The 26,726-nt window shown below is 42.3% G+C and overlaps 1 protein-coding gene across 10 annotated transcripts in view; it reads right to left on the bottom strand.

Moving 5' to 3' along the window:
• Window positions 1–26,726, bottom strand: part of SRCIN1 (SRC kinase signaling inhibitor 1) — a gene marked incomplete at its 3' end in the record, with an annotated part of 894,005 nt that overhangs the window by 269,950 nt on the left and 597,329 nt on the right. The window lies entirely within an intron of this gene.

Consider the following 26,726-nt stretch of genomic DNA (forward strand, 5'->3'; position numbering starts at 1 on the left):
TTGGTTTCAATTTTGCCTGTAAGCTAATTGAGCTAATCTGCTAGAGCTCTGGCAGTCATATTATTATTCATACTATTAGTGTTAAAGGAACCAAGGTTTTATCTACATAAAAAGGAAAACCGCAATCAAGTACATAAATACTGTAGATCTAAACAAGAAAACAAGTAACAGTGTCCCTTCCATGAAGATGTTTGTTCAGACATTTCCTGTTATACACTGAACAAAATTATAAAAAACGCAACTATTTTTGTTTTTGCTTCCATTTTTCATGAGCTGAACTCAAAGATCTAAGGGCCCTTTCACACGGGCGATCCGATCAGATCCGCCTGTCAGTTTTTTAGGCGGATCTGATCGGATCCTCCATGCAGCTCTATGGGGCAGCGGATGTCAGCGGAGACACCTCCGCTGACACCCGCTGCCATCCGTATCCGATCCTGTCCGTGAGATCTGGACGGATGGAAACCCTATTTTTCCATCCGTTCAGTGATCGGATGAGAGCGGACAGGCGGTCCGCTCTCATCCGATCCCCCATAGAGGGCAGCGGGGGCTGAGACACCTCCCTCTCCGCACTGCAAGCGGAGACGGAGCTGTCATCCGCCGGCTCAGCGGGGATCGCGGATCGATCCCCGCTGAGCAACACGGATCCGCCTACGGAGGCGGACCGTGTGAAAGAGGCCTAAGACTTTTTCTATGTACACAAAAGGCTCTTTTCTCTCAAATATTGTTCACAAATCTGTCTGAGGCCCCTTTCACACGGGCGGTCAGAACCCCCTGTCAGTTTTTCAGGCCGACCTGATCGGATGCTCCATGCATCCCTATGGGGCAGCAGGTGTCAGTGGATCCACTGCTATCTGATCTGATCCTGTCTGTGAAATCCGGACAGATGGAAACCCCATTTTTCCATCCATCTGGAGGATCGGATCGCAGGAGAATGGACAGGCAGTCCGTTCTCATCCGATCTCCCCATAGAGGACAGCAGGGATCTGACAGCTCCATCTCTGCACACAGAGCGGATACGGAGCTGTCCTCCACCTGCTCAGCGGGGATCAGCGGATCGATCCCCCGCTGAGCAGAACGGACTCCGTCGGGCGGTGCGCCCGTGTGAAAGGGGCCTAAATCTGTTTTAGTGAGCACTTCTCCTTTGCCAAGATGATCCATCCACCTCACAGGTATAGCATTTCAAGATACTGATTAGACGGCATGATTATCGCACAGGTGTGCCTTAGGCTGGCCATACATGTTCAATTTTCTTGTACAATTTTCTGTTAGATTTACCACAAACCACATAATATGGAGGTCAAAACTAAGCAACACTTTCACTTTTATCCAATGGGACAGGCCTTTGTACTACATAGTTGAAGCTAAATTTGAAGAAAATTTTACAGAAAATTGTAAGAAAAGTGTATAATGTATGGCCAGCCTTAGGCTGGCCACAATAAAAGGCCACTCTAAAATGTGCAGTTTTATCACACAGCACAATGCCACAGATGTCGCAAGTTTTGAGGGAGCGTGCAATTGGCATGCTGACTGCAGGAATGTCCACCAGAGCTTTTGCCTGTAAATTGAATGTTCATTTCTATACCATAATCCGTCTCCAAAGGCGTTTTAGAGAATTTGGCAGTACATCCAACCGGTCTCATAACCGCAGACCACGTGTAACCACACCAGCCCAGGAACTCCACATCCAGCAACTTCACCTCCAAGATAGTCTGAGACCAGCCAACCGGACAGCTGCTGCAACAATCGGTTTGCATAACCAAAGAATTTCTGCACAAACTGTCAGAAACCATCATCTGTATGCTCATCGTCCTCATCGGGGTCTCGACCTGACTGAAGTTCGTTGTTGTAACTGACTTGAGTAGACAAATGCTCACATTCATTGGCGCCTGGCACTTTGGAGAGGTGTTCTCTTCACGGATGAATCCCGGTTTTCTTAGATCTTTGAGTTCAGCTCATAACAAATGGGGGCAAAAACAAGTGTTGCATTTATAATTTTGTTCAGTATAAGATGACAATGTTCTTGTTCCCATTTCCCAATTGTGCTCTTGCTTTCCCAAGGTATTTTATCCAATGGAAATTAATAGACCATTAAAAAACACACATTTTTTGCATTTCTCTTCACTTTTTATCCTGTTGACAACTGTTCCCAGGGCAAATACCAGTGACAGGAAAAAAAAAAATCTAACACGGATCTTAACAGTTTGCTAGAAAGCTAGCACTTAAAAAGGAATACAAAGACAAGCCTAGTGACCCTGTACAGCCGACATCTAAGGATATTGAAATGTTGAGACTTGGAATTCTTGCAACAAGAAAGTAAAGGAGGAGGGGTATAAATTAAAAGGTCCCTTTATAACTTTCAGACCAAAAGCAAAATCATACCCCCCCCCCCTCCCCCCAATCCCCCAGGGCAGCTTTTTGTAAAACTGGTAGAGAGATCTTAATGCCCTATGGGATAAGACACGGAGGAATAAGAGAAATACACATTTTAATCTCACTTATCTTGAATGGAAAGCGCTGGTGGAACTAAAGAGCAATCAGGATCAGATTATAAAAAACGCAGATAAGGGAGGTAATATTTTCCTCATAGAGAAACCCTTCTATTTAAGGATGTGTTATAATATTCTCTGCAATGAGGAAAACGATGAGATCCTAGAGAGAGATCCTACCTCAAAGTATTGACGCGAATTGAAACACATCTTTATGGAAGGAAAAGAGAGGTATGGCCTATCAAATGAGGAATTTGAATACATGATGGATTGCCATCCCTTGATAACCACTTTTTATGCACTGCCAAAAGGTGCACAAAAATCAGCGCTCACCCCCTGGACGTCCAATCGTCTCTGGAAATAACTTTACTGAAAAAGCCAGCAGATTTATTGACTTTGTCATGCGCCCATATGTATATGCCTTATTGTCATATATCGAGGACAGTCGAGATTTTGTCAACAAATTAGAAGGGGTGACATTGACTGAAGATATTCTACTGGCAAGCCTGGATGTTGAGGCACCGTACAGTAACATCAATCGTACCCGAGGTCTTGAGGCGTGCGAATGCTTCCTAAGTACCAAAATACCAGAGGTATGACATTCCAACATACACAATTTATACTGAAGTTACTCCAGTTTGTGTTGGAACATAATTTTTACCTTTTTAATGGCAAAATATACCAACAAAAGAGGGGCACAGCTATGGGAATGGCATGTGCTTCCACCTACGCCAATTTATTTTTGGGCTGGAGGGAGCAAATCATAGTGTTTTGAGAAGACATGGAAATATACATAGTTACATAGTTAGTAAGGTTGAAAAAAGACATCAGTCCATCCAGTTCAACCTATGATGCGTGTGTGTGTTTGCTTTTAACCGTACATTGTATACCCCTGTATGTTATGGTCTTTAAGGTGTCCATCTAATAGTTTTTTGAAATTATCGATGCTCCCTGCTGATACGACTGCTTGTGGAAGAGAATTCCACATCCTTACTGCTCTTACAGTGAAGAACCCCTTACGCACTTTAAGGTTAAACCGCCTTTCCTCTAGTTTTAGTGAGTGGCCACGTGTCTTATTGTATCTCCTTTCTCTGAATAGTTTGTTCCTTATGCTCGGTTCACCAGTACAGTATTTGTACATTGATATCATATCCCCCCTCAATCGTCTTTTCTCCAGAGAGAATAGGTTCAGTGCTTGTAGTCTTTCCTCATAGCTGATGTCCTCCATTCCCCTAATTATTTTTGTTGCCCTTCTCTGGACTTTCTCCAATTCCAGCACATCCTTCCTGAGGACCGGTGCCCAGAACTGGACAGCATACTCCAGATGTGGTCGGACCAGAGTCTTGTAGAGTGGGAGAATAATCTCTTTATTTCTGGAGTGAATCCCCTTTTTTATACATCCCAGTAATCTGTTGGCTTTGCTTGCGGCGGCTTGGCATTGCATGCCACTGCCAAGCTTGTTGTCTACCAGTACCCCCAAGTCCTTTTCCATCCTAGACTCACCCAGAGGTTCCCCCCCTAGTGAGTAGCTTGCTTTCTGGTTTCTGGCCCCCAAGTGCATTACTTTACATTTTTCTACATTAATACACATCACACATTCTGATTCATTCATCTTTTCATTCTGATTTATTCATCGTATTTGTGGGAAAAAAAAGGACATCAAGCTAATTTGGGTACAGCGTTGTACGACCACGCAATTGTCAGTTAAAGCAACGCAGTGCAGTATCGCAAAAAATGGCCTGGTCATTAAGGGGGGTAAACCTTTCCGGAGCTGAAGTGGTTAAAGCATTCAGATTAAAGTGGACAGTAATTAACTATCTACTTTCTTCCAATATTGCTTTACAGCACCTGCCACTACTTTCTTCCAATATTGCTTCACAGCACCTCCCACATCATCACCCAAGGTCATAGCGCCTCCCTTCTACCCATCTAACCCCCAGGGTGATAACACATTCTTCTCAGCCACCTATTTCCCCAGTTCACATCATTCCCCCCTACCATATACTGTACCTTAGGTGCCAAAAATACAAATGCAAAATACACAATATGAGGGGCTACCTGGGAGAACCCATGATGGAAAAGGATCTGGGGATACTTTTAGATCACAGACTTAACAATAGCATGTAATGCCAGGCTGCAGCTAACAAAGATAGAAATATACTGTCATGCATTAAAAAGGGTATACATTCAAGAGATCAAAGCAATAATTCTACTCTTTTCCGAAACACTGGTTTGGCCTCATCCTGAATATATAGTTCAGTTTTGGTCACCAATCCTCAGAAAAGACATTGCTGAGTTAGAAAGATATGAGTGAAGGGCAACAAAATGAATAAGGGGCATGGAGGATCTCAGCTATGAGGATCGATTACATAGAGTACAGTCATTTTTTGCTGGAGAAGAGGCACTTAAGAGAGGATATGATTACAATGTACAAACATATCAAAGATGACTTCAGTAACTGTAATAAACTGTTTACACTCATAGTCCCTAAGGAGGGCATGTGGGTACAATTTGAGGTTAGAAGAAAACAGGCTTAACTTTATATTGCAGAAAATGTTCTGTCCTGTTAGAGGAGTTAAAGTTTGTAAAGTCTCATTTAAAAAAAAAAGAAAAGAAAAACAACAAACATGCTATACTTACCTGCTCTGTGCAGTTGGTTTTACACAGGGCTGCCTGGATCCTCCTCTTTTCTGGTCCCTCTTTGCTGCTCCTAGCCCCTCCCTCCCATTGAGTGCCCCCACACCAAGCAGCGTGCTATGGGGGCACCCGAGCCAAAGCTCCGTGTGTCCATTTAGACACGAAGCAGCGGTACAGCCCGCCCCCTCCCTCTCCTTATTGGCTAATTGATTTTGATTGACAGCAGCAGGAGCCAATGGCGCTGCTGTGTGTCAGCCAATCAGGAGGGAGAGTCCCAGATGGCAGAGGCACTAGTGGACATCGTTGGATAGAAATGGGCTCAGGTAAGCATTAGGGGGGCAGCAAAATGCACATGAGGAGTTCCTTACTCAGTCACTCTAGAGAGAACCTGTACTTTGTTCATTACGGTGATCAGGTTGTTAGTTCAGAACTGGTTGTTGCGTTGTGAAAGAGAGAGAATGGAGTTATGCACTCCCCAACTCCTTAGGGTACTGGAGGACTCCCAAAAGACTCCTATAAAGTATGGCCCAATTTGCTTCAATAGAGAAAAAAAAATTCCTTCCTCATCCCCTAAGGCAATCATATAAACCCAGGTTCAACAATCTACAGAATTAATAGCCAGTTACACTTTGTGTACGTCCAGTCTTTTCTAAACAATCAACAGGCTAAAACAAGCTCATATGGAAGTCTATACTATTTTTCACAGTTCTCACTGTAAAGAACTGACACAGTGTCCACAGAGTCTGGATGGGAGGTCTGTCCTGTTAGAGGAGTTAAAATTATTGTAAAGTCTCATTTAAAAAAAAGAAGAACAACAAACATGTTATACTTACCTGCTCTGTGCAGTTGGTTTTACACAGGGCAGCCTGGATCCTCCTCTTTTCGGGTCCCTCTTTGCTGCTCCTAGCCCCTCCCTCCCATCGAGTGCCCCCACACCAAGCAGCTTGCTATGGGGGCACCCGAACTGAGTTGCAGCTCCCTGTGTCTCTATTCAGATACGGAGGTACGGTTCGGCCCCACCCACCTCTCCTGATTGGCTAATTGACTATTTTACACTCTAATGTTGAGACTGAGGTATGCATTGCAAGCATGAAATAAGAGGAGGATAAGAAGAGATATTATGAAAGAGTTTATAAAATAAAAACAGAAGAAAAAACCTAACTGTTCTAGCAGCCCTGAACTTGATCCATGCTTGAAGTTCAGATCTAGAACATAGCACACAGAGAGAGACACACCTGGTGTTTGTTTGTGACCTGTCCTCCTGGAGTTAAGGTTAAGGTCCAGACTCCAGCACAGCACAGCAACACTTTAGAGAAAATTTAGATTATCCTTCCACGTGGTACTGGCAAGCAGGCTCAGCTGAGCTAACAGCACTCAGACTCAGGCTCAAGGCAGCTCCTTCCCCAAGCGACAGCCAAAGGTAGGAAGTGGCAGCTCGAAGAGAGGAGGAACCGATCATGTGTGTCAGTGGGCGGGATAGGTGCTGCTCCCTCCCGCTCTGCTCTAAGTGCTGCTGTCCTCCTGGAAACTTCTGTAACTGGCTGGACAAGTCAAGACATGCCTCTGGAGTCTCAGTCTGGACTAGAGAGGAATATTGTAAAAGGTAACTGATGCTAAAAAACGTCAACCACCCGCCCGGCGCTAAAATATATATATATAAATCAGTGTAAGGTATAAAGAAATAAATATATCTACTCAAATCATGAATAAATAGTAAATAAAATCATGTAGATAAAATCATGTAAAACATGTCACTCTGTGCATCCTTTTAATGCACTAGCTGCCACTGTAAACGTAAAACTTGCAAAATCAAATATATAATAATAGCCCAATCTGTGCGTCTCAGTTCGTTATATCATACATTCAGCGGCGCTTCAGCACACACAATGTATGTGTGCAAGTATATTAGTCAGTTCCTGCAGTGCTTCAGAGCCTGCAATTGCAAACTAGTCCCAACTCCACAGGATGTGCAGTCACAGCCAGCAAAAAGATTTCTCCTCTGATGTTCAGCACCAGTGATTGTACACACAGTATCACTAATCCTTCACCACACCGACTGTGCACCCCTATGAAGTGGCCACTCACCGAATTGCCCTTGAAATATCGCCTTTATGCATAAGCTGCATGAGCCCTTGCTTCTAGTCGGTCTGTCGTCTCTTAGGCACGTCCAGATCCTATCCGTCCACCAGGGGTCACTATCAGGCTGTATATCTCCTCAGTGCAATTTGTAAGCAAACGACATGAAGCAAGAGAGTAGTGTAATACTGTTTCGACTTTATTAATTAAATAAAACTTCCCTCCCCTTCAGCGTATATGCTTACATTTCAATCACCCTTTGCACGCATATCATAAACACAGAGGCTTTGAAAGGTACCGCCGCTCGCCGACCGCGAGCTAGTCCCTGCTGTGGATTACAGCGCTCCTGCGGCTAACAGGCGAGATCCAGAACAACAGCGGTATCCTCCCTTCGTCTCCTCAGCAGCAGCGTACGTGCATCCTGACCGGTTTCGTCTGGTAGACTTCAACAGAGGACTAACGTGCGCTGCTGCAATCAAGATTAATGTATGCAGCCGGAGGACCTCCCTCCCATCATGATTGGTTTACACCACTGATAGGTTCAAACACCTCTTCATTGCCATTACCTGGCCTGAAGGAAATTCAATATGGACATACCATAGAATCATTTTCTAAATACCGGAAAAACAAGATTAATCGATACAAAACAAAGTTTAATACCGCTATTAACTCTCTTATTACTGCAACCAGTATCTGAATGGGTATTCCCCGGGTTTGAATCACACAGAACCCCAGTTTTTTTCAGATTGGCCATCTTTGCCCGATCTGAGCATGTATGTTCAAAATTTCCAAACCTATCGATTTGTAAAAATTGGTCATGGAGTTCTTTCTACCCCTAATTCTACATGCCATCTTGCCCTATCCGGATGCATACATCTTAAGTACTACTAATATTTAAAACGGTTATGCTAAAATCGATATAACCAAAATTTGACACAAAAATAAACCTACAGCACCTGGTATTCCCAGGTGGTCTCCCATACAGGTACTAACCAGGCCCGACCTTGCTTAGCTTCTGAGATCAGATGAGATCGGGCATGTTCAGGGTGATGTGGCCATAGGTAAAATGTAAAGTGCATTCTAATGGTGAAACCATCATATATGACCACTGTCCTCAAGATGTCATACTTATTACATAATTAGCACATGTCATGTAATTTCTGATATGTTTTAAAACCAGTAAATGTCAAATCTTAAATAAATCATTTCATAAATAGTAGATACATAATAAATAAATACATTAACTTCATAAATAATAGGTACAATTCATATGTTGAGATTACAAGAAAATGTTGTTCATAGAGGCCAAATCGCAAATATAATATATAAAATTCGCTCTAAAATATCTTAGTCCATAACCAATGGTACTAAAGGTTAAAATATATAAAAAATATAGGCGTGTTGCCATAAGGAATCAATGGTCGAGGCATAATCGTAAATTCGAGTAAAATTGGAGAAGGATAAAAGTATATATAAAATTTTGTATATAAAAATCTATATATAAAATGGAATCCATAAAACGTCCTGTCTAAAAAATATACTTAATAGTTGCTTAAAAAACAGTTCAGGTCAAGTTCTATATTTAACCCGTTGGGCGCTAAGGAGTTTGTCTTGTAAATCCATTCAGTTTCCTTTTTGGACAGTTCTCTTACTCTATTGCACCCTCTCCAGTTGCTTGGCATCTTTTCTATACCCCAAAATTTCAGTGCTGAGGGGTCTTTATCATGCTTTTCCCTGAAATGTAGTGGGACACTGTGTTCCTTGAAGCCTGTTGTTATTTTATAAATGTGCTCAGAAATCCTGATGCCCAATTTTCTCTTTGTTCTTCCTATATACAACATACCGCAAGGGCACTCCATTCCGTATACCACGTGGGTCGTGATACACGTGATACACTCCTTTATTTCAAAGGTCTTCCCATTTGCTCCTGAAGTGAACTCCGTTAGACCCCGAAAGTGTGTATTCACTTGTCTGCAAGCCTTACACCTTCTGCATGCGTGAAATCCAGACAAGTCCCAGAACATCTTTGGTGGTCTGGGAGGGTCCAAAACTTTCCTCACCACTCTGTCTCCAATAGTGGGAGCCTTTTTGTATATAAATATTGGGTTATCCGGAATCACGGGGCCCAGAACCTTATCAAGCTTCAATATTCCCCAGTGCTTTTTCATGATAGATTCAAATTCCCTGAACTGGACATTATAATTTGTTATGAAGCCCCATTGGTGCGATTCATTTGGAATCTTATTAGTTGGAGCCAGGCAGGACTCATGTGAAACCGCCAGTACTTCTTTCACTGTCTCCTCCAGTACCTCCGGTCTGTATCCCTTATCGGTAAATTTGTCTGTTATCACGCGTGATTGTTCCAAAAAATCCTCCTCCAAGGTGCAATTCCTCCGTATCCTCAGCAATTGCCCCTTGGGGATGTTCCTTAGCCAGCACGGGTGATGGCCACTGTATACTGGAAGATAGCCGTTTCTATCTGTAGGCTTAAAATACGCCTTAGTGATGATCCGTCTGTTTTCGATCCGCACAGATACATCTAGATAGTTAATTTCTTTTTTGTCCCATGTACATTCTAATTTGATGTTGTGTTTATTTATATTTAAATGCTCAGTGAACTCTGCTAGCGATGTCTCCGTACCAGCCCAAATAAAAAATAGGTCGTCGATGTATCTTTTGTAGAAGACCAGCTGCTCTTTTCTGTGGGCATATATACTCCTATCTTCCCACTCACCCATAAATAGGTTGGCGAGGCTGGGTGCATATTTTGCACCCATCGCCACACCTTTCTGCTGCGTGAAGAATTGTCCCCCATACCAGAAATAGTTGTGGGTTAAGCAAAAGTCCATAACTATCCCCAAGAATTTTTTCTGGGTATGTGGTATGTCCTCTCTCTTACTCATTGCCCAATTAAGGGCTAGTAATGCATCCTCGTGCTGGATAATCGTGTAGAGAGATGCTACATCAGCTGTTACAAGATATATCTCAGGGGCATCAGGCAGAGTTAGATTGTCCAACAAGGTTAAAAATTCCTTCGTATCTTTCAAATACGCTTTTAATTCAACCACACTTTTTTGAAGGAATACATCCAAGTATTCCCCAATTCTTGAGGTCACTGATCCGATACTGTTTACTATCGGTCTTGCTGGAGGGCAAGACTGATTTTTGTGGATCTTCGGGAGCGTATATATGGTAGGTACGCGATTAAAACTAGGGAATAAATATTTTTTCTCCTTCATAGTTAAAATGCGTTCATTAAAACCAAATTCAACCAAATTGCACAAATCCCTTCTATACATCAATGTGGGGTCCTTAGGTAAAATCCTGTACGTGGTGACATCATTAAGCATGCCTATCAGTTGCTCGTGATAGAATTCTTTCTTTAAAATAACCACTCCCCCTCCTTTATCTGCTGGTCTGATCACGACCTCTTTTCTGTTTTCTAGGGCCTCAATGCCCTCTTGTATGTATTTAGGATTGGCATTCCTTATTGGTTTTATTTTCTCCAAGTCTGTCGTTATTAATTGTTTAAAAACCTCGATGTTGTGGTTGGACGTCTGTGGAGGATTAAAAAGCGAATTGTTTTTGAGTCCACTATTAACACTTGTTGTTGCCGATGGGACAATATTCTCCCGATTTTTACCTGGGTTTATATTCAAGAAATACTTCTTCATATTCAATTTTCGTGTGTATTTTTGAATATCCATGTAGACATCAAATTTGTTTAGCGACTTTTTAATACCGCATTTGAGTCCCGCATTTAATACGTTGATTTCTTTTTGGTTCAGCTCTATTTCAGCCAAATTATAAATCCCTTTTAATCCTGTCCCAGCCTTCTTTTTTTGGATTTTTCGTCCAGCTCGGCAGCCCCTACTTGTTGATTGTTTGTTGGCATATACTGGTTTGTTGGTTGTGGGCCGTAGTCCCTCATGTCTCTGGGCGCTTCCCTGTTCCAGGGTCGACCCCTCCATGGTCTCCCTCCTCGTCCCCAACCCCTCCCCCTCCCACCTCTCCATAAAAAAGGACGGAAACCATTGCCTTGTTGTTCGTTTTGCCTCCAGAGGGGTTCAAATCTATTCATAGTTGGTACCCTCTGCGGGGTATGATGCTGGAATCCCTCTTTTCCATTTCTGGTGCCCTCCTTCTTTATCTGCTGTGATGTAGGGCCACCTGGCCTGATGGTGTTCACAGTGTTCGCTGGTTTGGGCTTCTTCCATGCGTTTTTGGCCTGCTGCCAATTATTTTTCCTGGGGGTACTTACTTTGGCCATTTCTTTCATCTGACCTGCACCAGGTCCTAATTTGTTTTTCAAGGACATTGGATAGGGCATTAAGGGTACTTGAAATATCATTGTCAATCTGAGTGGTTTCTTGTCCACCAAACACTATTTTCAGGTCCAATTGCCTGTTTTTCAGATATTGCACTGCATCCATAGCTGCCAGGTGAAAACTAGAAAAATATTGTAAAAGGTAACTGATGCTAAAAAACGTCAACCACCCGCCCGGCGCTAAAATATATATATATAAAACAGTGATACCCAGAAGAAGAAAGTTAAGAAATATCAGAGGGATATTAACGATTTCAGGAACAAGCAGATATATTTATGGCAAATTCCAATGCAGGAAGGGGTGAATGATACTGAAGTCAGATGGACTATGGATGATGAGGGACCATCAACTAGTGCAGGTCAGATGAAAGAAATGGCCAAAGTAAGTACCCCCAGGAAAAATAATTGGCAGCAGGCCAAAAACGCATGGAAGAAGCCCAAACCAGCGAACACTGTGAACACCATCAGGCCAGGTGGCCCTACATCACAGCAGATAAACAAGGAGGGCACCAGAAATGGAAAAGAGGGATTCCAGCATCATACCCCGCAGAGGGTACCAACTATGAATAGATTTGAACCCCTCTGGAGGCAAAACGAACAACAAGGCAATGGTTTCCGTCCTTTTTTATGGAGAGGTGGGAGGGGGAGGGGTCGGGGACGAGGAGGGAGACCATGGAGGGGTCGACCCTGGAACAGGGAAGCGCCCAGAGACGTGAGGGACTACGGCCCACAACCAACAAACCAGTATATGCCAACAAACAATCAACAAGTAGGGGCTGCCGAGCTGGACGAAAAATCCAAAAAAAGAAGGCTGGGACAGGATTAAAAGGGATTTATAATTTGGCTGAAATAGAGCTGAACCAAAAAGAAATCAACGTATTAAATGCGGGACTCAAATGCGGTATTAAAAAGTCGCTAAACAAATTTGATGTCTACATGGATATTCAAAAATACACACGAAAATTGAATATGAAGAAGTATTTCTTGAATATAAACCCAGGTAAAAATCGGGAGAATATTGTCCCATCGGCAACAACAAGTGTTAATAGTGGACTCAAAAACAATTCGCTTTTTAATCCTCCACAGACGTCCAACCACAACATCGAGGTTTTTAAACAATTAATAACGACAGACTTGGAGAAAATAAAACCAATAAGGAATGCCAATCCTAAATACATACAAGAGGGCATTGAGGCCCTAGAAAACAGAAAAGAGGTCGTGATCAGACCAGCAGATAAAGGAGGGGGAGTGGTTATTTTAAAGAAAGAATTCTATCACGAGCAACTGATAGGCATGCTTAATGATGTCACCACGTACAGGATTTTACCTAAGGACCCCACATTGATGTATAGAAGGGATTTGTGCAATTTGGTTGAATTTGGTTTTAATGAACGCATTTTAACTATGAAGGAGAAAAAATATTTATTCCCTAGTTTTAATCGCGTACCTACCATATATACGCTCCCGAAGATCCACAAAAATCAGTCTTGCCCTCCAGCAAGACCGATAGTAAACAGTATCGGATCAGTGACCTCAAGAATTGGGGAATACTTGGATGTATTCCTTCAAAAAAGTGTGGTTGAATTAAAAGCGTATTTGAAAGATACGAAGGAATTTTTAACCTTGTTGGACAATCTAACTCTGCCTGATGCCCCTGAGATATATCTTGTAACAGCTGATGTAGCATCTCTCTACACGATTATCCAGCACGAGGATGCATTACTAGCCCTTAATTGGGCAATGAGTAAGAGAGAGGACATACCACATACCCAGAAAAAATTCTTGGGGATAGTTATGGACTTTTGCTTAACCCACAACTATTTCTGGTATGGGGGACAATTCTTCACGCAGCAGAAAGGTGTGGCGATGGGTGCAAAATATGCACCCAGCCTCGCCAACCTATTTATGGGTGAGTGGGAAGATAGGAGTATATATGCCCACAGAAAAGAGCAGCTGGTCTTCTACAAAAGATACATCGACGACCTATTTTTTATTTGGGCTGGTACAGAGACATCGCTAGCAGAGTTCACTGAGCATTTAAATATAAATAAACACAACATCAAATTAGAATGTACATGGGACAAAAAAGAAACTATCTAGATGTATCTGTGCGGATCGAAAACAGACGGATCATCACTAAGGCGTATTTTAAGCCTACAGATAGAAACGGCTATCTTCCAGTATACAGTGGCCATCACCCGTGCTGGCTAAGGAACATCCCCAAGGGGCAATTGCTGAGGATACGGAGGAATTGCACCTTGGAGGAGGATTTTTTGGAACAATCACGCGTGATAACAGACAAATTTACCGATAAGGGATACAGACCGGAGGTACTGGAGGAGACAGTGAAAGAAGTACTGGCGGTTTCACATGAGTCCTGCCTGGCTCCAACTAATAAGATTCCAAATGAATCGCACCAATGGGGCTTCATAACAAATTATAATGTCCAGTTCAGGGAATTTGAATCTATCATGAAAAAGCACTGGGGAATATTGAAGCTTGATAAGGTTCTGGGCCCCGTGATTCCGGATAACCCAATATTTATATACAAAAAGGCTCCCACTATTGGAGACAGAGTGGTGAGGAAAGTTTTGGACCCTCCCAGACCACCAAAGATGTTCTGGGACTTGTCTGGATTTCACGCATGCAGAAGGTGTAAGGCTTGCAGACAAGTGAATACACACTTTCGGGGTCTAACGGAGTTCACTTCAGGAGCAAATGGGAAGACCTTTGAAATAAAGGAGTGTATCACGTGTATCACGACCCACGTGGTATACGGAATGGAGTGCCCTTGCGGTATGTTGTATATAGGAAGAACAAAGAGAAAATTGGGCATCAGGATTTCTGAGCACATTTATAAAATAACAACAGGCTTCAAGGAACACAGTGTCCCACTACATTTCAGGGAAAAGCATGATAAAGACCCCTCAGCACTGAAATTTTGGGGTATAGAAAAGATGCCAAGCAACTGGAGAGGGTGCAATAGAGTAAGAGAACTGTCCAAAAAGGAAACTGAATGGATTTACAAGACAAACTCCTTAGCGCCCAACGGGTTAAATATAGAACTTGACCTGAACTGTTTTTTAAGCAACTATTAAGTATATTTTTTAGACAGGACGTTTTATGGATTCCATTTTATATATAGATTTTTATATACAAAATTTTATATATACTTTTATCCTTCTCCAATTTTACTCGAATTTACGATTATGCCTCGACCATTGATTCCTTATGGCAACACGCCTATATTTTTTATATATTTTAACCTTTAGTACCATTGGTTATGGACTAAGATATTTTAGAGCGAATTTTATATATTATATTTGCGATTTGGCCTCTATGAACAACATTTTCTTGTAATCTCAACATATGAATTGTACCTATTATTTATGAAGTTAATGTATTTATTTATTATGTATCTACTATTTATGAAATGATTTATTTAAGATTTGACATTTACTGGTTTTAAAACATATCAGAAATTACATGACATGTGCTAATTATGTAATAAGTATGACATCTTGAGGACAGTGGTCATATATGATGGTTTCACCATTAGAATGCACTTTACATTTTACCTATGGCCACATCACCCTGAACATGCCCGATCTCATCTGATCTCAGAAGCTAAGCAAGGTCGGGCCTGGTTAGTACCTGTATGGGAGACCACCTGGGAATACCAGGTGCTGTAGGTTTATTTTTGTGTCAAATTTTGGTTATATCGATTTTAGCATAACCGTTTTAAATATTAGTAGTACTTAAGATGTATGCATCCGGATAGGGCAAGATGGCATGTAGAATTAGGGGTAGAAAGAACTCCATGACCAATTTTTACAAATCGATAGGTTTGGAAATTTTGAACATACATGCTCAGATCGGGCAAAGATGGCCAATCTGAAAAAAACTGGGGTTCTGTGTGATTCAAACCCGGGGAATACCCATTCAGATACTGGTTGCAGTAATAAGAGAGTTAATAGCGGTATTAAACTTTGTTTTGTATCGATTAATCTTGTTTTTCCGGTATTTAGAAAATGATTCTATGGTATGTCCATATTGAATTTCCTTCAGGCCAGGTAATGGCAATGAAGAGGTGTTTGAACCTATCAGTGGTGTAAACCAATCATGATGGGAGGGAGGTCCTCCGGCTGCATACATTAATCTTGATTGCAGCAGCGCACGTTAGTCCTCTGTTGAAGTCTACCAGACGAAACCGGTCAGGATGCACGTACGCTGCTGCTGAGGAGACGAAGGGAGGATACCGCTGTTGTTCTGGATCTCGCCTGTTAGCCGCAGGAGCGCTGTAATCCACAGCAGGGACTAGCTCGCGGTCGGCGAGCGGCGGTACCTTTCAAAGCCTCTGTGTTTATGATATGCGTGCAAAGGGTGATTGAAATGTAAGCATATACGCTGAAGGGGAGGGAAGTTTTATTTAATTAATAAAGTCGAAACAGTATTACACTACTCTCTTGCTTCATGTCGTTTGCTTACAAATTGCACTGAGGAGATATACAGCCTGATAGTGACCCCTGGTGGACGGATAGGATCTGGACGTGCCTAAGAGACGACAGACCGACTAGAAGCAAGGGCTCATGCAGCTTATGCATAAAGGCGATATTTCAAGGGCAATTCGGTGAGTGGCCACTTCATAGGGGTGCACAGTCGGTGTGGTGAAGGATTAGTGATACTGTGCGTACAATCACTGGTGCTGAACATCAGAGGAGAAATCTTTTTGCTGGCTGTGACTGCACATCCTGTGGAGTTGGGACTAGTTTGCAATTGCAGGCTCTGGACTAGAGAGGAGGTGTGGAGGCAGAGCAGACAGACGAGAGCACTGTCAGCCAGAGCCTCCCTCATCCCAAGCCAAGCGTACAGCCTGGGCAGCGCTCCAGGTGGTCAGGTGGATGAACAGCAGGAAGCAGCATTAAAATAACAATACATTAGAGCCTAGTGCAGCGCAAAAAATGTATATATTGTACACTGATGCTCTGGGGGGGGGGGGGTTCAACCTCCCTAACCCCCCCCCCCCTCCCTCTTATCTACGTTCCTGAACTTGTCCTGTGGAGGCTGATCTGGAGCTGGGGGAGAAGAGAGGTCCCTATAAAAGTCTTAAAAACCTGGTTGTTATTTCAGAAGAATGGATAAGTCCCCTTCATCTGTGCCCACCAGTGCCACCTACCACTGCAAATCAGTGCCACCTATCAGTGCCCACCAGTGAATGCCCACCTATCAGTGCCGATCAGTGCTGCCAATCAGTGCCTCATCATCAATGCTGCCTATCAGTGTCACCTACTACTGCCTATCAGTGCCACCTTATCAGTGCAGCCTATCAGTGCCCATCAATAAAGGAGAAAAATTTCCTGTTTGCAAAATTTTATAACAAAACTATTAAGTTTTTTTTTTTCAAATTTTTTGGTTTGTTTAGCAAAAAATAAAAACCCCAGTAGTGATTAAATACCAATAAAAGAAAGGTCTATTTGTGTGAAAAAAAAATGATAAAAATTTCATTTGGGTACAGTGTTGCATGACCGCACAATTGTCATTCAAAGTGAAACAGCGCAAAAGCTGAAAATTGGCCCTGGCAGGAAAGGGGTTTAAGTGCTCAGTAGGCAAGTGGTTAAAGTGAAATACATTTTATTTTAAATAGGAATTCTGTTGAAAAGTTAACGGGTATCAATACTTTTGGCCACAACTGTATTAATTAAGAGGCCGATGTATTTTTACTATATTTAGTAGTAAACAAATTATGGCAAATGACAGTGTATCTAAACTTTTTTCTTAGTTTCAGATAAAGTAGTAAATTGTTAAATCCGTATTTTTTTTCTAGTTTTGCTGCACATGTCCCTTTGGGGAGATGTATCACCATCTGCCTGGCACTCTTGTTTGAAATAGAGATGTAGTTGTTTAAAACCAAAACTTGTCTCTAGTATCACCATGTGCTAGTCTCTCACTCCTTGTGCAGAGCGGCTGTGTGTGATCGGTCCCATGCAGGCATCGCCAGCTGCTTGTTTCACACTGCTAACAAAATTGGCCATACGCAAGCTTTGGCAGACAAACAAGCTGCAGTTGTTTTCCTAATTTAAAACCTAAATTCAATATGAGAAGATCGGATCTTTGATTGGAGTTCATAAAACAGCAAAGATCATGCCACAGCTGCACTTCAAATCCATTGGATCACCTCCCATCCAACACATAGTGCAGAAATCTCAAAAAACATTTGTTTTTTGTTCCCATGAAAGTCTAGGGTAAAAACACATATGGTGCACCAAAAAAAAAGGGCCTGCACCCTTTTCCAATTTACATGTAAGCACATTGCCTTGATTTACCCCATAGACAATAATGAGATTTTATTGTCATGCACTGTCACGTGGTGGCCAAAGCATGACAAATCACACAGGTGTGAACAGGGACTTATGGTCCCTGCATAAAGTTCTACATTTTAGAATCTCTTTAGAGTTGCTTATGCCAGGGGTCGGGAACCTTTTTGGCTGAGAGAGCCATGAACACTACATATTTTCAAATGTAATTCCGTGAGAGCCATACACTATATTTCAGGGGTTGGAAACCTTTATTTAATACTCATAATCATGGGCCGCAGCTATACAGTGAGTAGATGGAGCCATGTGAAAGTGCCTGGAGTCCGGTCGGGAAGAGAGCAGAGCAGGCAAATAGCAATGAGGCCAGAGTGGTGAAGCGCTTGCTGGCCTGCCAGTGATGGAGGCGAGTATAGGCCCTGAGAAAATGAAGGCCTCATAAGTGGATGTGAGAGGCAGCTCCCGCGGGTCCCCGGGTGTCAGAGGGGAAGGAGATTGTGTCTGTTGGGGCACAGGGAGCGGATGGCAGGTCTCCTTACCGGGCGGTTATTGCCAAGGCCCTCAGATGCACAGCACACGAGCCAGTGGTGGTACCGCGAGTAAGCCGTGGGGTCGGTAGCGCGGCAATCTGGTGGTCACCCCGAGACGAACTGAGGGTAGCGGTGCGTAGCCCACAAAGTGTACCATCGATGGGTGCAGAAATCTCCTTGGCACCAGGCACACCTACGTGGATGGCACTGGATTAAGTGGTAGACAGAGCGGAGCTCTGGGACTACACGTCCAGCGCGGCTCACATCCGGACATGCCCCCCTTTATTAAAGATTTGTCTATGAGCCAGATGCAGCCCTCAAAAGAGCTAGGTCTGACTCGCGAGGCATAGGTTCCCTACCCCTGGCTTATGCTTTTCACAAGCAATCTAGTGTTGCCTGGTGTGCCAATATTTATACCATGTTACAGAAGCATTTCTGGATTCATTACCATGAATGATGCCCAGAGAAAAACCTGCAGATGTAATGAACTCCTGAACAGGATAATATACTACACACACAAAACATTTGTATGCACGAAATACCAAGAGTCTGGCTTCAAGATGCTTACACATTGGTATAGGACCCCACATGTCCTACACCATACAGTAGGTTTCCAACTATACCAGACTCATGCTGGAGATACGGCAAGGCCCACGTAGATATATTTCATATTTATGGTCTTCAACAGCCATTCTGGTCAGGGGAACATTGTATCTCCCAAAAATTAACTGACTTCCCTCTAATACACGACTAGTCCTTCTTTCTATTAACTAAACAATATCCCTAGGCAGTCTAATAAGAAATCTATTACTCTCATTTGATAAACGCTGACAGGTGCTACATTCCTGATCTGTGGAAACAACCCCAGGCCCCATCTATTCCTATATGGATAGCCAAAATATATGAAACCAGATGCATGGGGGAATTTAGAGGTATAAAGAGACCCATGACAGATACTGGAAAGTTTGGTTCGATTGGAATAAAAAGAAATGGGGTTCCTATTAGCCCCCCCATTTCTTTATGGGATGGTGGAAAGGGGAGAGAAATATTTATTAAAATTATTAAAAAAGATAGGTAGTCATTGGTAAGTATGGGAAATTAGTCTGTCAGCTATTTTAGTAGGTATTAGGTGAACTTTTGACCCAGGTCAACCAATTTTGAGCTTCCCCCCTAAAGTGCTGCAGTATCTGGGCAGTTTTTGAATAGGTATAGGTTATTCCTGCTCTTTTAACAGCTGTATCTGGGCAGTTTTGCGCGTGGAGGTGTCTCCCGCTCAAATAGCCCGCTCTTTTACCTGAAATCTGGTTCGATCTGGCTCTAGTAGGGGCTATTTAAACAAGTGGCCGCGGGACTCCGGGTCACTCTTCACCTCAAGACTACTCTACCACGTTCCCAGGACCGTCTCTGCTGAAGCTTCATGAGTCTTCTCAGGCAACTAATTGAAAAGGCAGGCGGCGTAGGAGGGGAAGAGTGGGTACGCCGCTGTCTCGAGCTACCTCTACAGCAAGATCTTCCAGCAATGGCCGTACCTGAGGCTTCAGGTCAAGTGTCCGTGGAAGAAGAGAACGGTGGCCCAGAAGAGGAAAGCACTCGTGAAGATCCATCCTATCCGGCGGACGTTGCAAGCTGAAAGTCCTGGTCGTCGCACATGCGCAGTGTAGTCGCATCGGTCACGTCCGGTCCGGAGGCGGGACCGGCAAAGCGGCGGAGGTTGCCCCGGAAGAGGTATTCCCCAGCACCCGGAAGGAGTCAACAGGAGGCTACACATCGCCGGTCAACGCATAGAAGAGGAGGTCGGAGATCAGCTCCCAACCGTCCGGAGACCCCAGCAAGACGCTCCCCGTCCCCCGGACAAAGGGCCACGTCAGTCAGGTCCGAGAATTCGTCGAGGATGGGAAATTCCAACGCCGCCAGGGTGGATGCATCCTCCTATCAGCAAGCTGAGACATCAGCTCCATCATTCCCGGGTGAGTCCTCTGCCCCGGATAGGTTGTTTCTAATGATGTCCAATATGTTAGAGGAGTTTAGAGCATTCTCTAATCAACTTAGAAATCAGTCAGCTCCTTGCAATGCAGCCAGTGTCTGGGTGCCCCCAATTAGCGGTGAGTCACAAGTCAGTCAGGCTAACCAAGTCAGTCAAAATACTGCTTTTGAGTTAGCACAAAGTCAAAACCTCTCTGAGACTTGTCTGAGGGAACCGCTTGTATGTGAAATCTCTCCTCTTGGAAGAAAAAATTTGGCAGGGAGCTTTTATAGATGTCCTTTCTTTACTCCCTTCAGCTAAAGAATTTGTATCTAAATCGGACAAAAAAGAGGAGGATGAGAGAAAAAGGCCAATTACAAAATCCTTTAATAATTGGCTTCAGGCATTTTTAATATTTTCCAGCGTTTTCTGTGAAAAATACCCGCAGAAATGTGTTGGTTTATTCCAGCACATTGATATTGTGCTGGAAGCATATAAAATTTTTGGGGGCAATGCATGGTATGCCTATGATGTAGCATTCAGGAAGAAATTATCTGTGCAACCTTCACTGAAGTGGGGGGTAAAAGATGTGAGTTTATGGTAAGATCTGTTTTTACCCCAGCGGTCCTTTCTGCCAAAACAAATTAACAATACACAGCAACCCAATCTACAGTCCTTTAGAAAAGGTATATGTTTCAACTTTAATGAAACAGTCTGTAAGTGGCCAGGCACTTGCAAATTCAAACATGAGTGCGCCTTCTGTTCAGGGCCCCACCCATTGTTTAAATGTTTTAAGAGGATGTCAATCTCTCAACAATCAGGAAATTTTCAAAAAGGCCCACACTCCAGTGAAATTAACAGAAATGCTGCCGTGGCTCCTCAAGTACCCAAACAGGGAGAAGGCTCAATTGCTCATTGATGGGTTTGCTTTTGGGTTTTCTCTACCTTCTTTTAGGAGGTAAGGGTTGTGTTATACACAGTAATTTAAAATCTGTAGAAGGTTTACATGAAATTGTATCTGAAAAAATTGCTTTGGAATTAAAGGAAGGCAGGTTTGCCGGTCCCTTTTTCCAGCCCCCTTTCTTGAACTTCAGGGTATCACCTCTAGGTATAGTCCAGAAAAAAGAACCTAATTCCTATAGATTAATCCATCACCTATCATATCCTTTAAATGATTCCCTTAATGATGATATTGATAGTGTTTTGTCTTCTGTAAAATACGCAACATTTGAAGATGCTCTGGAGAGACTGAGGTTTGCAGGTAAAGGGGCCCTCCTAGCTAAGGCAGACATCAAGTCTGCCTTTAGGTTACTGCCGATACATCCCAGCTCATTTAATTCTTTGGGGATTCATTTTAACAATCAATTTTATTTCGACAAATGTCTCCCCATGGGATGTTCACTTTCGTGTTTTCATTTTGAAAGCTTTTCAACATTCTTGGAATGGGTAGTATCGCAGCTAACGGGTTCTCATTTAATAGTTCACTACCTTGATGATTTTCTTTTTATTGGTCCTCATTCATCTTCCTTATGTTCAATTTTACTGGATGTTTTTATGCAAGTTTGTAATCTTTTTGGGGTCCCCCTGGCCCTGGAAAAAACGTTTTTTCCTTCCACATCACTAGTTTTTCTAGGGATCACAATCGATGCCGATCGGATGGAATTTAGGCTTCCTGTTGACAAGCTGGACAAACTGCGCAGCACTCTTCTAGTCACGATACGGCGGAGAAAGGTTTGCTTGAAAGAATTGCAATCTCTTCTGGGATTGCTAGCATTTGCGTCCAGAGTAATTCCGGTGGGTAAAGTATTCTCCAGGAGAATCTATGCTGCGATTTCAGGTTTAAAGTCTCCCTCATCTCATGTGCGAATTACAGCTGATATGAGGGGGGATTTACTGGTTTGGGCACACTTTCTTCTCTTTTTCAACGGCGCTTCTATGTGGCAGGAGCAGTTTGTTGTTGACGAGAAATTTCTACTATTTACAGATGCGGCAGGTTCTAGGGGTTTTGCTTCCATTTGGCGCAATCATTGGTGCGCGGCACCATGGTGTGATAAATGGAAGAATTCAGGTCTTACTAGGAACATAGTTTTGCTGGAACTGTTCCCCATAATTGTAGCATTTGAATTGTGGGGTCAGTTTTTTCAAAATAAGAGGATAATGGTAAGGATGGACAACAAAGGAGTGCTCTTTGCAATTAATTGCATGTCATCCAAATCTCCGCCTGTCACCATTATGCTCAGGTATCTGGTAGCCAAAAGGTTTTCAATTTAATATCTGGTTAAAAGCATCCTTTGTGCCCGGTAAGTCTAACATTTTGGCAGATTGTCTGTCCCGTTTCCAGATGGAACGCTTTTTTCATCTGTTGCCAGAGGCAGACAAGACTGGACATCCTTGCCCTGCACACCTATGGGATTTGATTTGACTAGCATTGTTGAAAATATTGAATGGTCTCTGGCACCATCGACTCTCGCCGGATACCAATCGGCATGATGGCAGTGGATGCAACATCTTCAGAGTTTCAACTTGCAGTCGGATTTCTTTTCAGAAGGATTGCTGCTATCTTTTTTAGACTCTTTGTTTAAAAAACAATTGTCTTGGTCACATATTAATAAAACACTTGCAGGAATTTCCTTTTTTAACAAACTTAAGGGTCAGCCAGCCTGTTTATCTTATTTTTCAGTGAGACAAGCATTAAAAGGTTATAGGAAACGTCATTTTAAGGCAGATGACAGGCAGCCCATCTCTATTGAATTGCTTACCAAGCTATGCACGTCACTTGAGTCAGTTTGTTTCTCGGGGTATGAAACATCTTTGTGCAAAGCAGCATTTTCCCTAATGTTTTTTGCAACACTTAGAATTTCAGAACTGATACCTGACAGAAAGATGGGTTTCTCAGGTTTGAAGTTACAAGACATTGAATTTTCTTCCAATAGTGTCAGCATCTTTTTGGCACATTCTAAAACGGACCAATTAGGTGTTGGTAAACGGATTCTGTTGCATGAATTAAAAAATTCAGTCATTTGCCCCGTTTTACTTTTAAAGGAGTTTTTAATTAAGAGACCTCATGTTAATGACGTGTTGTTTATTCATGCATCAGGAAAATATTTGTCTAGTTCTGCGCAGTATTGCGCATGTGTCTTAAAGTTTTAAATTTAAGTGGAGTCAAGATAACTTCAAATTCTTTTCACATAGGGGCAGCCACAGAGGCAACTAGATTAGGCTTAAATGTTAGTTCAGTTAAGCAAATTGGAAGATGGTCATCTGACTGCTATAAATCTTACATTCGCCCTAATACTTCTGTTTAATTTCAGGACACCAACTCACAATTTGGATCATAGGCCATTCTTTCATCCACTGGGCTCTGCAGAGGGCGAAGAAGAGAGTTTATTCTGAAAACCTGGGACTGGATGAAAATAAATACAAGGTTTTTTGGTTCAGTAAGCGGGGGATGCGTTGGGCCGAACTGGTTTCTTTTATTTCAAGACTAGCTGATTTCTCCCCACATCCTAATATCTTGGTAATCCACTTAGGGGGTAACGATGTGGGTCAAATTAAAACTCTAGACCTTCTTTTTAAAATTAGAGATGATCTATCTCTCATCCAATCCTTTTTTCCAGATGTCAGTGTAATTTTTTCTGAGGTAATTCCTCGTTTAACATCCTTTAAATATCGCAGTATGTGGCCGATAGAAAAGATGCGGAAGCGGTTGAACAGGGGGCTTTCCAAATTGCTTCCAGATTTGGGAATCCTGTCCTACCGACACTTAGAATTGGAGGGAGGCTTAGCAGGTCTTTATTGGAAAGACGGTGTGCATTTGTCAGACATAGGCCTTGACATTTTTAATAATAATTTGGGTTCTTGCATAGAGCAGGCCGCGTGCTGGGTGGGTGGGGACAGGCGAAAAAATTCGGCCTGTCTGGTGGATAATGGCTTTAAAAGTTTAAGTGATGTTTGTCAACCTGAGCCGTAGGGGCTAGGTTGTTGTTTATGTGATCAGAATATGTAATGAAAACAAAGTCTTAAATTCTTTATTTATGTATGTTAAGCCATTAATTAAAACAGCCGCGGCCTTTTTTAACTCCAACCAATGTCTGTGGTCTATTTTTCATTATTACTTATTATAAGTAAGTTAGTTAAGGTTAATTTGTACAAGACTTCACATCTTTCATACCATTCCCATAAAAAGAAATGGGGTTCCTATTAGCCCCCCATTTCTTTATGGGATGGTGGAAAGGGGAGAGAAATATTTATTAAAATTATTAAAAAAGATAGGTAGTCATTGGTAAGTATGGGAAATTAGTCTGTCAGCTATTTTAGTAGGTATTAGGTGAACTTTTGACCCAGGTCAACCAATTTTGAGCTTCCCGCCTAAAGTGCTGCAGTATCTGGGCAGTTTTTGAATAGGTATAGGTTATTCCCGCTCTTTTAACAGCTGTATCTGGGCAGTTTTGCACGTGGAGGTGTCTCCCGCTCAAATAGCCCGCTCTTTTACCTGAAATCTGGTTCGATCTGGCTCTAGTAGGGGCTATTTAAACAAGTGGCCGCGGGACTCCGGGTCGCTCTTCACCTCAAGACTACTCTACCACGTTCCCCCGCCCTCCCGCCCGTTTAGGTCGTCGCGGCCTGTTATTATTTTTTGGCTCACACGGTCGCCCTAGCAATGGTGCTTGGGTGGACGCAAGTATGTTATTTGATATATAAATGAAGTTGGATAATGGCTTTAAAAGTTTAAGTGATGTTTGTCAACCTGAGCCGTAGGGGCTAGGTTGTTGTTTATGTGATTGGAATATGTGATGAAAACAAAGTCTGAAATTCTTTATTTATGTATGTTAAGCCATTAATTAAAACAGCCGCGGCCTTTAACTCCAACCAATGTCTGTGGTCTATTTTTTATTATTACTTATTATAAGTAAGTTAGTTAAGGTTAATTTGTACAAGACTTCACATCTTTCATACCATTCCCATAAATTCTCAACTACACCAGTATATGCTGCCCTCACACACACCAACTCCCAGTAATGATTGCAATACATTCCTTGAGATGAGAATTACAATCAGGGAGGATGAGTTGAGATGAATGAAACGACTTTCCCTAATCCCTGAACTCCCAGCTTTCTTTCTCTACGACTTTCCTATTCTTCTGTCATCACTTACCTTCTTTTCATAATAACTTTCAAAATATTTCATACTGTGCTGAACATCATTTCATAAGCAATTTCCACACCTAGCGTCCACTGCTCTGGAAAGGCAACCTATGCACATTTTTCTTATTTTCCCAACTGAGGCACATCACCATGAATGTCCTAGGCGATAAAACGATGTCATTTGCGGAGTTTGTAGCCTAGCCAGCATATAAACTGGATTAAGTAAATTATACTGACTGTATGATTCTTTGGTATGAAAAAGGAATGAAAAAAAAAAAAAAAGATCCCCGGACAAAATATATTTCTGTGAAAGCACAGGTACTAAATGTCCACACAGCAAACATTGCCAGTGTGTGTGGGGTGACTGAGGCATTGCTTATTACAGTATACAGCGGGTAAAATAAATATTGAACACGTCACTATTTTTCTAGGTAAATATATTACATTTATGGGTTGTTACTGACATGTGGTGAAAATTTCATGTCAATAGTGCCTTTAAAAATATATTTACCTACAAAAATGGTGACATGTTCAATTACTTATTTTACCCGCTGTAAATGTGCCGACTCTGGGAGAGCCAATTGTGAAAAGAAAGGTAGTAAAGGTAGTAAAGGTAGTCCTAGGTTTTCTATTGGGATATCTGTTGAAAGCTATCAGGCACCCTTTCTCTGTCAAAACTGTCTCTCCCAGTGTCACTTAACCCATTTATATTGTGACAACCAGTTTTTCTGGCAGTGCTTCGTAAGGCACAAAGGGAAAAATATGAATACCAGGGCAATCCTTTCTTAGTGGTCCCAAGTATGCCCTGCAGTCTTTCCATCTTGACTAAAGTGGGGTTTATGACAAAAATGCAGGAAAAAGACACACATGCTGCTCTATTAAAAGACATTAACACTGACCCTTCCAATGGTGATAATGTAGCACTGTAAACCAATTGCCTACAAATGGAAAAATGCCGTGATGATATACAAAAGGAACTTAGATGTTGTACATTTTATATATTTTTTTTTTATGAAGACATAGGATGAATTATTTTACAATTCAGCATTAACAAAAGAAAATGTTTTTTTCTATTTCAGCTTTACTGGTATATAAAATGGTGAGTGGGGTTATTGCAGCAAGCTTTGCCAAATGGTGGGTTTGGCTATATAAGCTATTGTTAGAATATGTGGGCAACAAATATGCAATCAAGGCAGGCAACAAATGGGCAGTTGTGATAATATGCTAGCATTAAACGGACAATCCTAGCAAT

The sequence above is a fragment of the Pelophylax lessonae genome (assembly GCF_965119305.1).
Source record: "Pelophylax lessonae genome assembly, chromosome: 11".
Classification (NCBI taxonomy): Eukaryota; Metazoa; Chordata; class Amphibia; order Anura; family Ranidae; genus Pelophylax; species Pelophylax lessonae.